Source organism: Delphinus delphis, chromosome 18, assembly GCF_949987515.2.
Source record: "Delphinus delphis chromosome 18, mDelDel1.2, whole genome shotgun sequence".
Taxonomy (NCBI): domain Eukaryota; kingdom Metazoa; phylum Chordata; class Mammalia; order Artiodactyla; family Delphinidae; genus Delphinus; species Delphinus delphis.
The window spans coordinates 67,932,075-67,945,199 of record NC_082700.1 but is presented as its reverse complement, the minus strand read 5'-3'; positions in this window follow the sequence as shown (position 1 = coordinate 67,945,199).

Here is a 13,125-nt window from a genome sequence, read left to right as displayed (position 1 = left end):
TGCGGGGAAGGGAGGGACCGGGAGTGGGACTCGCCCAACCGCGGGAGCCGGGAGCCTGGATGCTGGGCAAGCGCGTGCTGGGCCGCGGGGGAGGCTGGCCGAGCGGCCAGCCCGGAGCCAGCTTGGGGCTGCCAGCCCGACACTATCCCGGCAATGAGCGAGACAGGGAGGACACACGTGTGTTCTGGCGGCGGTTGATCCGCGCCTGCTTGGGGTAAACCCCGTATTGCGCCAGCTTCCACTTAGCAACTTACACGCAGTGCGGCCAGCGAACGTCAGTGAGGTAACTCCGCCCCTTGACCACCCCTCAGCCCAGGGCCACCCTACAGTCTCGAGTGACCTAAGTTCCAGGCAGGTACCCAAACTAAGATCCTGTAAGTTTGAAGGCGTAAGTTGCAAAGCGCCAAACCAAGGTAAGGTTTTGGACAAATGTGGTAACATAGAAAACGCTCTAGGTCTAGAAATCAGAGATCCCAGCTCAAGCCCTACCTCTTCTGCATATACTAACATCTGCGTGTCAGAGGAATTAGCCATAACCAAAGTCAGTTTCTGTTGCTTGCAAGTCGGCACGTTTATTAACACAACTACTAAGGGCTAGCCCTTGTTAGATGCCTCAAATTTTGTCTCTTTTAATCTTTGTAAGAACCCTATTGGCCTATACATTTCCCATTTTAAGAAACTGAATTTATAGAGAGGAAAAGCCACTCAGCTAGTAAGTAGTGAAACTAGGGTTTGAACCCAGGTCTGGCTGTCTTCAGGGACTGGACTTTTGTTTTATTACGGACAGTTTTTAACAGACACAAAAGAGAGAAAATAGTCTTATGATCACCCAGGCACCCATCACACATCTTCAACAAATCAACATTTTGTCAATCTCGTTTCATCTATTCCCCCTGCTTATTTTTTGCTGGAGTATTCTGAAGCAAATCTCAGACATCAGGTCCTCTCACCTATATATACACGATAGCATCAGGGGCGCTCTCTTAACTATTTTGCTTCTCATACAGAGTCACCTTGAGACAGTTAACAAAGCTAGGAATGACACAGAATGTCTTACAACATGGCAAATGCCAAAAGAGATACAAACTGTTTAAGGATAGCTGAGAGGTGACGCAATGGAATTTTAAAATGTAAGCAGGAACTTGCATGACACACAATATAAAAATTTATATCAGTTTCACAGGATTTCTCACTTAGGTATCTAAGGATGGGCTCATTTCCTACCCAGGAAACCTGCTTTTCTCTTTTTTTCTTTTCCTTCCTCCCATTTTTACCCTTAGGAGTGATTCTCCTTAGATCCTATCTGTTTTGTCTTATAGAAGTTATTTTCTTGTACGGCAGTTGTGGCAGAAACTACTTGTTCCATAATATCTATTCTCCACTCCTTTCTTTAGTAAAAGAGCTCCTGAGCTTTAGCTGAGCACATGGCCACCCAGCTAAAGGCTGCACTATCCACCCTCCCTAACAACAAGGTGTGGACATGTGACTAAGGTGTGCTTTATGGAATGTAAGAATTGTGCCCTTAAAGAGTAGAGGCATGCCTTCCATTTCCTCTTCCCTCCTTCCTGAAAGAAGACATACTGGTGCGTGCTGGAGCAACCATCTTAACTCGTGAGATAGAAGCCCCATGTTGAAAATAGCAGAGCAATAAGATAGGAGGAGCCAAGGTCCCCTACTTTGTGGAATCATCTTATCAGTCTTCTATTGCTTAATGCATGGACTGTTATGTGACAGAGAAATAAATTTTTATCTTGTTTAAATCATTGTTATTTCTGTCTTTACTATAGCAGCCAGAACTGTATCCTAATCAATTCACAAGTGAGGTACTGACAAAATGAAACCTGATATATGTGGTGATAACTTAATGGTGACCACCCCAATACAGCAAACCAGAATCTGAAAGCTGATGACCCCTGTTATGCCATGGTACCTCTTTAGTAAAATGGCTGCTTTCAAATCCCGGGACAATATTGTTTTTGCTTTCTTTGATATAGCCTGTAATTCTAATACCGTGTTTTCAAGGGAATATAATTGCCAGTTTTGAGCTGAACAGTTCTACCTTCTCCAAGCTACGCCACACATTTTGGGATGTTTATCATCTCCAAAACCCACTTCCTGTTACCGATGTCTGAAAATAGTTGTTTCATATATTTTGTCCAATTTTCTATTTATCTATAGTGGGAGGGAACCAGCTTCTCCATCTAGAACCAGTCTGGAACCAGTTACTCTGCCTTTGCTAGAAATAATAAATCTCCTCTCAGAATTCTGAAAACATTTTACATCATCTTCTAGCTTCCAGAGTTGCTCTTGAGAAGTCAGATGCCAATCTCCCCTGTGATCCCCCGTATCCTGTTACAAGATACTGCCCTACTGTTGCATGGTGTGCATGGAGCCGAGGGAAGCTGGGGTGTAAATCAGGGAATCATAAGCAGCCACATGAGCAATAAGTAGCAAGACTGCACTCCACCTAGAGACCCTGAACTTTGCGCTACATACATATATTTGGCTCTCCCTGAGTTTGGAGCACTAACAGACTAGGTAAACCAGAGTGGAAATTATGTTTCCCCAAATCCTCTGCCCTATATGGTTCCTGGTTAGAGTTAACCAAAAGAGGACCTTGTAAGATATTTAGAAAGCAGGAGTGGGGTCTTCCCTGGTGGCGCAGTGGTTAGGAGTCCTCCTGCCATGCAGGGCGCGGGTTCGAGCCCTGGTCCAGGAAGATCCCACGTGCCACAGAGCGGCTAAGCCCGAGCGCCTGGAGCCCGTGCTCCACAACGGGGGGAGCCACTGCAGTGGGAGGCCCGCGCGCCACAGCAAGGAGTGGGCCTCGCTCACCTCAACTGGAGAGAGCCCGCGCACAGTGACGAAGACCCAACGCAGCCAAAAATAATAAATAAATAAATTTAATTTAAAAAAAAGAAAGCAGGAGTGAAGTGGCAGCCAATACTCCCAGATTATTACTGAAAGGTAAGGAACACAGTTTCCTGGAAGACTGCATGTCCTCAGCCTCCACTCTGCATCCAGCTTGTTTTTCCCAACTGCTAGCCCTGCTGACCACCAGCAACCCCAGGCCCACCACCAGACACTTGGCTGCAGACCCCCAGAGGTGGTAGCTGTCCAGAAGCAATTGCTTCTCATGACCCCTTTCTGAGAGCCTTCCTCACATTCCTATCTGGCAGCCAGACATGCTTAGCTTCTCTGCTATCCCCCTTATCCAGCTTGTCCCACTTGTCTACCAATGCTTCAAGCAGACTCTTGTAATCACTCTTTCTCTGCCAGTAGCCTGTAGCCACTGATGAATGTGAGTATGTACTGCGGGAAAGGAAAATAACCAAAATTTTCAGGGATTACTGGACTCTAGCTCTGAACTGATGCTAATTCCTGGAGAGCCAAAATGCTATTGTATTCCCCCCGTAAAAGTAGAGTCTTATGGAGGTGTGCTTCCTTGGCTGAATCCTGACTGTTACACTAGTGAGAAGAGTAGTCATGCAGAACTCTTTAAGTGATGAAGGCGTGGACTGTGGCAGATACTGCTAGTTGTCCCCTAATACCCACCTTCCTCTTGCTTCTTTAGTAAAAGAACTCTCACAATTAGCTGGGTACATGGCCCTCAGGGAATAACTACATTTGCCAACTTCCATCACAGCAAGAGTGGCTAGGTTACTAAGTTTTGGCCAATGGGATGTAAGCAAAAGTGACATGGGTAACTTCTGGGTTGTGCCCCTAAAGGGAAGGGGCATGCCTTCCACTTTCCCTTCTCCTCTTCCCAGCTTGCCAGAATGTGGGCATAATGTTGGGGGCAAAGTTGTCATCTTAGATGATAAGAAGGAAGTCAGGCGTTGAGGAAGACAAAACAATATCCAAGGAGCTCGAAGGTGACACTATGGAGCTGCTATATCAGCCCTGGAAGGTTTTGCTCAGATTTTTATGCAAAAGAGAAAAACACTGTATCTTATTTAAGTTACTGTGTTGTGTTTTGTTTTGCCTTTGTTAACAGTAGCCGAATGTGTACCCTAACTAATAGAACACAACTCTATGCCTTTGCCCTCTCCACTTAAAGTTACAGATTGTACTCAATAACAACAACAACAACAAAAACAAGCAAAATATAAACAGAAGACCTAAATAGACATTTCTCCAGAGAAGACATACAGATGGCCAATAGGCACATGAAAAGACGCTTGTCATTGATACTTATCAGAGAAATAAATGCAAATAAAACTATGATGAGTTATCACATCATACCAGTAATAATGGCTATTGTCAAAAAGTTTACAAATAGTAAATGCTGAAGAGGGTGTCGAGAAAAGGGGACCCTCCTACAGTGTTGGTGGGAATGTAAATTGGTGCAGCCACTACGGAAAACAGTATGGAGGTTCCTTAAAAAACTAAAAATAGAGCTACTATGTGATCCAGCAACCCCACTTTGGGGTATATATTCAAAGGAAATGAAAACAGAAAATTGAAGAGATATCTGTACACCCATGTTGAAGCATTATTCACAACAGCCAAAACATAGAAACAACCTAAGTGTCCATCAACAAATGACTGAATAAAGATATGGTATATAAAGTGAAATAACCCACAGGGAGAAGGACAAATACCACATAATGTCACTTATATGTAGAATCTAAAAAATAAGAAAAAATGTCAAACTCATAGACACAGAGTAGGAAAGTGCTTTCCAGGGGCTGGGGCAGGGGAGGAAATAGGGAGAGATTGGTAACAGAGTGCAAACTTTCAGCAATAAGATGAATAAGTTCTGAGGATCTAATGTAAAACATGGTGGCTATAACTGATAACACCATATTATATAACTGAAATTTGCTAAGAGAGTAGAACTTAATTGTTCTCACCATAAAAAAAAGTTATATATATGAGGTGATGGATGTGTTAATTACCTAGATGGGTGGAAATCCTTTCATAATGTATACGTATATCAAATCACCACAATGTAGACTTTAAACATCTTACAACTTTGTATGTCAATTATACCTCAATAAAGCTGAAATTTATAAATAGATAAATAAATAAATAAATTTTTAAATACTCCTCAAAACTGTCAAGGTCATGAAAAACAAGGAAAGACAGAAACTATCACAGACCAGAGATGGCTAAGGACATATGATGCAGTGCAATATCCTGGACTGGATACAAAAACTAAAAACTGTAAAAACTACTGAAATTCAAATAGAGTCTAGAGTTTAGTTAATAATAATGTACCAATGTTGTTTCCTTAGTTTTAACAAACGTACCATGGTAACATAAGACATTAACATTAGGGGAAATTATGTGAGGAGTGTATGGGAACTCTGTATTTTGTCTTTACCACTTTCCTATAAATCTAAAATTATTCAAAAATAAAAAATTTATCACCATAAAAAAAGGATAATTGAAAGGTAGATAAATAAGGAGAAAATATCTGCAAACGAAGCAACTGACAAGGGATTAATCTCCAAAATATACAAACAGCTCATGCAGCTCAATATCAAAAAAACAAACAACCCAATCAAAAATTGGGCAGAAGACCTAAACAGACACTTCTCCAAAGAAGACATACAGATGGCCAAAAAGCACATGAAAAGATGCTCGACATCACTAATTATTAGAGAAATGCAAATCGAAACTACAGTGAGGGCTTCCCTGGTGGTGCAGTGGTTAAGAATCCACCTGCCAATGCAGGGGACATGGGTTCGATCCCTGGTCCAGGAAGATCCCACATGCCACGAAGCAACTAAGTCAGTGCACCACAACTACTGAGCCTGCGCTCTACAGCCCACAAGCCACAACTACTGAGCATGCATGCCATAACTACTGAAGCCTGAGTGCCTAGAGCCCATGCTCCACAAGAGAAGGCACCACAATGAGAAGCCCACTCATCTCAATGAAGGGTAGCCCCCACTCACCACAGCTAGAGAAAGCCCGCATGCAGCAACGAAGACCCAATGCAGCTGAAAATAAAATAAATAAAATAAATACGTTTATATATTAAAAAAAAACTACAATGAGGTATCACCTCACACCAGTCAGAATGACCATTATCAAAAAGTCTACAAACAATAAAGAGGGTGGAGAGGGTGTGGAGAGAAGGGAACCCTCCTGCACTGTTGGTGGGAATGTAAATTGAAACAGCCACTATGGAGAACAGTATGGAGGTTCCTTAAAAAAACTAAAAATAGAACTACCATATGACCCAGCAATCCCACTCCTAGGCATATACCCACAGAAAACCATAATTCAAAAAGATACATGCACCCCAATGTTCATTGCAGCATTATTTATGATAGCCAGGACAAGGAAGCAATCTAAATGTCCATCAACAGAGGAATGGATAAAGAAGATGTGATACATATATACAATGGAGTATTACTCAGCCAAAAGATATTTGTTCAAACAGAACAAAATAATGCCATTTGCAGCAACATGGACGGACCTAGAGACTGTCATACTGAGTGAAGTTAAGTCAGACAAAGAAAGATAAGTATGATATCACATATATGGAATCTAAAAAAAGAAGGTACAAATGAACTTATTTACAAAACAGAAGTAGAATCACGGATGTAGAAAACAAACTTATGGTTACCAGGGGATAAGATGGGGAGGAATAAATTGGAAGATTGGGACTGACACATACACACTACTATATATAAAATAGAAAACTAATAAGAACCTGCTGTATAACACAGGGAACTCTACTCAATATTCTGTAATGGCCTATATGGAAAAAGAGTCTAAAAAAATAGAGTAGGTATATGTATAACTGATTCACTTTGCTGTACCCCTGAAACTAACATAACATTGTAAATCAACTATACTCCAATAAAAAATTTTTTAAGAAAATATGTATAAAGGGCATTACTGGGGACAATTAACTAAATTTACATGTGACTGGATTAGACAATTGGGTTTTTCTATGCTAAATTTCCTGCTTTTGGTCCTTGTACTGGAGTAATGTAAGAGAATGTCCTTGTTCCTAAAAATACATACTTTGAAGTATTAAGAAAAAAAAAAAGAAAGGTGGATAAGTGGATATTCTAGGTAAAAGACTTACAAGCAGAGTGAATAGCATGTGTATGATAGTGAGCTGTGGGTCCATCAGCATGCTTTTGTATCACAAATGGTATGACTTCAGCAAAGGAAGCATTTACAGACAAAACTGAAGGAATAGGAAAGGGCCAGATCCTGAAGAGAGTAAATATTATTACTGCAGAGTTGGGGGTTTTCATTTTCGAGGCCAGAAATCACACTGTGGCACAACAATGGGCCACATATGGCACAAGGCTAAGTTTGGTTTTAGCCCTGGGTGTGTGTGTGTGTTAAATTGAGTTAGTTAAAAAACAAAAAAAAACAATTAAGTTAGTTAACTATATTCAAAATATGGCAGCTTTCACATAAAATTCCAAATTTTCTACTTCTCTTGAGAGATCAAAAGATTTAACAATGCAGGGATTCCCCAGATACACTCAAAGGCATCTCCCTTTGCCCACCAGGTCCTTTACTCATCCTCATAAGCTGCTTGTGTTTGGGGGGTTTTTTGTTTGTTTGTTTGTTTTTAAATTTTTATTGGGGTACAGCTGATTGATAATGTTGTGTTAGTTTCCGGTATACAGCAAAGTGAATCAGTTATACATATACATATATTCACTCTTTTTTTTTTTTTTTTTGCAGTACGCGGGCCTCTCACTCTTGTGGCCTCTCCCGTTGCAGAGCACAGGCTCCGGACGCGCAGGCTCAGTGGCCATGGCTCACAGGCCCAGCCGCTCCGCGGCATGTGGGATCTTCCCGGACCAGGGCACAAACCTGTGTCCCCTGCATCGACAGGTGGACTCTCAACCACTGCGCCACCAGGGAAGTCCTTCTTTTTTTTTTTAGATCCTTTTCCCATATAGGCCATTACAGAGTATTGAGTAGAGTTCCCTGTGCTACACAGTAGGTCCTTATTATCTATTTTATACATAACTGTGTTTTTTATCGATGTTCTTTGAGGTAAGAAACCTGAAGCATCTTAATCCAGGAAGTGATACTGTATTTGCATTTTAGAAGGTATTGTGCATCATTCTAGAACTAGAGAAAAATATCCACATGAATAAATCTCACAGATATAAGATGAAGGAAAAAACAAAACAAAAAATAAATAAAAGGAAAACAAGCTGCAGAAGAATACATACAGTTTGATACCATTTTTATAAAGGCTTTAAGACATGTGAAACAATCTCATATTATTGAAGACCACATAATAAATAATAAAGGATGAAATAATGTATGGGAATGCTGGTCTATGAATTTGAGAGACAGGTTGCCCTTCTTGAGGGAGGCTGTATTCATTTCCTAGGGCTGTCACAACAAAATACCAAAGACTGGTAGCTTAAACAACAGAGCTTTTTTTCCTCACAGTTCTGGAGGCTAGAAGTCCAAGATGAAGGTGTTGGCCGATTCAGTTTGGGGAGAGAGGTCTCTTCCTGGCTTGTAGACAGCTGCCTTCTCATTGTGTTTTCACATGGCCTTTCCTCCATGAATGTATGCGCAAGGAAGAAGACAGAGAGCTCTCTGGTGTCTCTTCTTATAAGATCACTAATCCTATCAGTGCAGGGTCCCACCCTTATGACTTCATCTAACCTTTAATTACTTCCATAAAGGTCCTGTTTCCAAATACAATCACACTGAGGGATTAGGGCTTCAACATATGAATTTGGGAGAAGCCCATAACACTTTCCCATGAGGGGTCACACAGAGCATACTCTTCCCCCAGCAATGAAAATGCATATGTGCAATGTTTCTGCCCAGGGAAGACTACTAAAGACTCAGTGATCAATGTTTTTATTGGGAGGGCTAGTCATGGAGGTACTCTCTGCCTAACACATACCAAAACTCCAGATTCCCAGAAAGAAAGCAGGCATTCCACATAAATTACTGAACATTGTACATTGTTTGCACAGTCTGAGTATAGTGGGCCACCCTTATCAGTGGGGAATAGGGGGAACACTCCAAAAATCCAGCCAAGGCCAACCCTGCAACAGGCCCTTCTAAAGATAGTCACTTCAGGTTTGCTATGTTAAGTTATGCACACTTACCAATGACTTCCTCAGCTCTGCTTCATTGCTCCCATCTCATGAATAAAGATTACTGAGATAACCCAATTGCTAAGCACTGAAACTGGTTCAATAATTGTCAACAAATTATTTTGTTTCTAGGTTTCAATACCATTATCAATCAAGGACAATCATAGTACACTTTATGACTTAAAAAAGTCCCTGGAGATTTGTCGATGTCCTTACTGTCCAGAACATGTTCTCTCCCAAGGTAATCATTGATATACCCTTCTAAGTTAATTGTATGTCATATTTCCAGAGAGGATCCCACCCTCTTCCATTCCTGAAGTGCTGATTAACACAGCAGGTAAGCTCTCCAGTCTTATTACCATAGCCCAGATAGTCTGGCAACCATCTTAATCCTACAATGGGGGTGGAAACACTTTAAAGCATAGTCAAGGATATTTCTAGAGCGTATCCTACCTGCCTGCAACAAAATCCTAGCCAAACTGTAAAGATAGAAAAGAGAATAGAGGGCTTCCCTGGTGGCACAGTGGTTAAGAATCCGCCTGCCAATGCAGGGGACACAGGTTCGAGCCTTGGTCAGGGAAGATCCCACATGCCGCGCAGTAACTAAGCCCATATGCCACAACTACTGAACCTGTGCTCTAGAGCCCATGAGACACAACTACTGAGCCCGTGTGCCACAACTACTGAAGCCCACGTGCCTAGAGCCCATGCTCTGCAACAAGAGAAGCCACCACAATGAGAAGCCCACGCACCGCAACGAAGAGTAGCCCCCTCTCGCCGCAACTAGAGAAAGCCCATGCGCAGCAACAAAGACCCAACGCAGCCAAAAATAGATAAAATTAAAATTTTTTTTTAATTAATAACAAAAACTAATTCCCCATTTTCCCCTCCCCCACCAGCCCCTGGCAACCACCATTCTACTCTGTCTCTATGAATTTGACTATTCTAGGTATCTAATGTGAGTGGAATCAATATACAATTGTATCAACAGATGTGAGTAGCTTTTCCAAAATGTCCTTCAGAACAACCCTATTCACTCTTTAAAACTCAGAAGCTTCATCTTCTGAAAGAGACATCAGAAAAAGACTGCCCTTGACAGCAGTGGAAAGGACCTTACAGGCACTATTAACAACTAACACAACAGTTAAAGTCTGTGGCTTTGATCCTTGTACCCTTGTTTGTTAATGAAGGAGAAATAAATCTCTCTTGAATCAGGAAGACTGTTCCTGCCAGAGACCTCATCCTGAGAATTCTTAGGAATCCTCCAGAAGCAGAAAACAGCCTTCACTCAAGACTATCAACAAAGTAATGATTGTGTGAAGGAGACAGCCCAAGACATGGAAAGTCAAGGAGCTGGTGCTATACACTGTTACACTTCAATCTGTATGCAAGATTTCTTAATTTTCCTAGATATTTTCCTTCACCTTTGCTGCTTTAAGATTCTGAATTGTTGATTACGTCTTAACTATGGTATCTGTAAGCAACAGTTTGCTGGAGCCAGATAGAACCAGCTTAGGAGTATCAATTGTTAAATTGTCAGGAATCTTGCCAGACAGTTGTTAAATTCCTAGTAGTTTGAAATCAGCCTGTGGAAATATTTACACAATGGAAACCAGAAAACACTACAAATCATGGCCCCACTCACTCCCGCTCTCCCAGAGAATCTGCTGTTAAACATTTATCAACACACCACTGCCTAAAAGGCACCTATCTTGATGTTGCCCCTTGGATCCTTAGTCACTGCTAGGCATATGTCCAATACTGGCTACAATCTGATTATGACATGGCTAAAATATACAATTAAACCAACTGTTGAGTTTGTATTCACTTTCCTTTGGGGACCACCCAGCTTCACTTGGTATCAGTTTCTAGGTATCAGTTGGTTCCCTAGGTAATTGGACTTAACCACTAAGTGACTTTTTAGATGGCAAACATCTCAGCAGGCCAGACAACAAGAAATCTGAAACTCAGGACTTCCCTAGAGGTTCACTGGTTAAGACCCTGCACTTCCATTGCAGATGGCAAGGGTTCAATCCCTGGTTGGGGAACTAAGATCTCACATGCCAAGGTGCAGCCAGAAAAAAAGAAAAAAAAAAAAAAGAAATCTGAAACTCTTATCACATTGTACTGGAAAGGGAGATTCCTATCTCCATCCGTGGACCTTTCATGGGTGCTAGTCTTAGCAACTAAATTTTCATGGTAACAGGGTTTTAAAAAGAAGTAAGAAACAGATGGTGTATATTCAAAGGTTATCTCACCTTTACACACCTTATGAGATTGGCACACCACTTAAGCTCAACCCTGAGCTCTTTTGCTTTAGATCTAGCTCATGATTTCTCTACTATAAATTTAGTCACTGGTGCTGGAACAATCTTGATGAGTGACACCATCACTCAAGGCGGTGAACACTTACTTCTCATGAAAATTTTGGGCTGAAAACTAGCTGTCAGTTCCTCTCACACCTTGTTTGGCTCTAAAGCAGGATGTTTCTTATTAGAGGGAGATGGGAAGATGCAGAACATTTCTCAATCTTGTCTGGGAAAGGTGGGCCGCACGGCTTGTCAGCACAAGCCTGGGCAACTCGGCACCAGCCTGTGTGTTTAATTTCTGTCATTAGAAAACTAACATTCCCACACATGTGGAGTGATCCCAGTTGTCCATTTCTAGGCACAAGCTGCCCTCACTCTGAGTACTTAAATGTATCGACCTTCTGGAATTTAAATTATAATATAAAGGCTTTTCTCATGTCCAGGTTATAAAGAGATGGACATATGTTTTTTTCTTAAACTTGTATTTTCATTTTTGTACATCGAAATAACTCATCTATTTGGAGTACATTTTAATGTTAATTAAGGGCAACATAAATCCAAACACATACTTTTTCCAAATGGCTCTCCAGTAATGTTAACACCATTTTCTACTTTAATTTAAACCTTTCCCTCAATGATTTAAGATGCTACCTTTGTCATATGCTAAATTTCCATGTGTACTTGGAACTATTTCCATTGGTTTGTCTATCTAGTCAGGCATCAACAACACAATGTTTTAATTATAGGGTCTATAATATTTTTTTAATATGTGGTAAGGCCAGCCCCCTCTCATTGATCTTCCTTTTGAAGACTTCCATAGGTATTCCTGCTTATTTATTTTTCCATTTGAAGTTTAGGATCCAGTGCCAGGAAAAGTTTTGCTGATATCTTTTTGGGGAATTACATTAAATTTATATATTAACCTGAGGAGGTCTGACTTATTTATGATGTTGAATGGTCCTATCCAAGAATAAGGAATGTTTCTATTTTTGTTTAATCCTACTTTTGTGATTTTTCAGGACTGATTCAAAATCTTCCTCATATAGGCTTTGTGCATCATCTTTTAAAAGCACAGTGATCCCGTTCTCTATGTGACTAGGTCAGTTGAGTATGACTAATCATATCAGCAACTCTTCTATCTGAGGTGAGGCAATGGGCTGACAGAAAGGGAAACAGAAGAGCAAACACCTTCTATGTCCTACTCTCCCTGATTTTAATTCCACTAACTCCACTGAGGGTTTGCATATGTGTACCTTGCTGGCTATGCTATTATATAGAACTCATTGAAACCCTGTCTTTAGTAAGCTTTACTGGACTATATGGCTGTGCAGAATGCAAGATGGGGCCCCTCGGAGCAATGCCCTTGGAGGTTGGTGGAGCTGTCTGTTGGCGGAGCAGGACTTCTAACCGCCGTGCTAAAGGTCAGGCTGTATGCAGATTCCACCCCCGTTACAGCTTCAGAATAATCAGCCTTTTCCTACCTTTGTAAGTTTTTTTTTTTTCCTCAAGTTCAAAAATAAGATAAAGAAGGAAAAAGTGAGAGGGGGGAAGATGGCGGAAGAGTAAGACACGGAGATCCCCTTCCTCCCCGCAGATACATCAGAAATACATCTACAGAACACCTACGGAACGCTGGCAGAAGACCTCAGACCTCCCAAAAGGCAAGAAACCCCCCACGTACCTGGGTAGGGCAAAAGAAAAAAGAATAAACAGAGACAAAAGAATAGGGACGGTACCTGCACCAGTGGGAGGAAGCC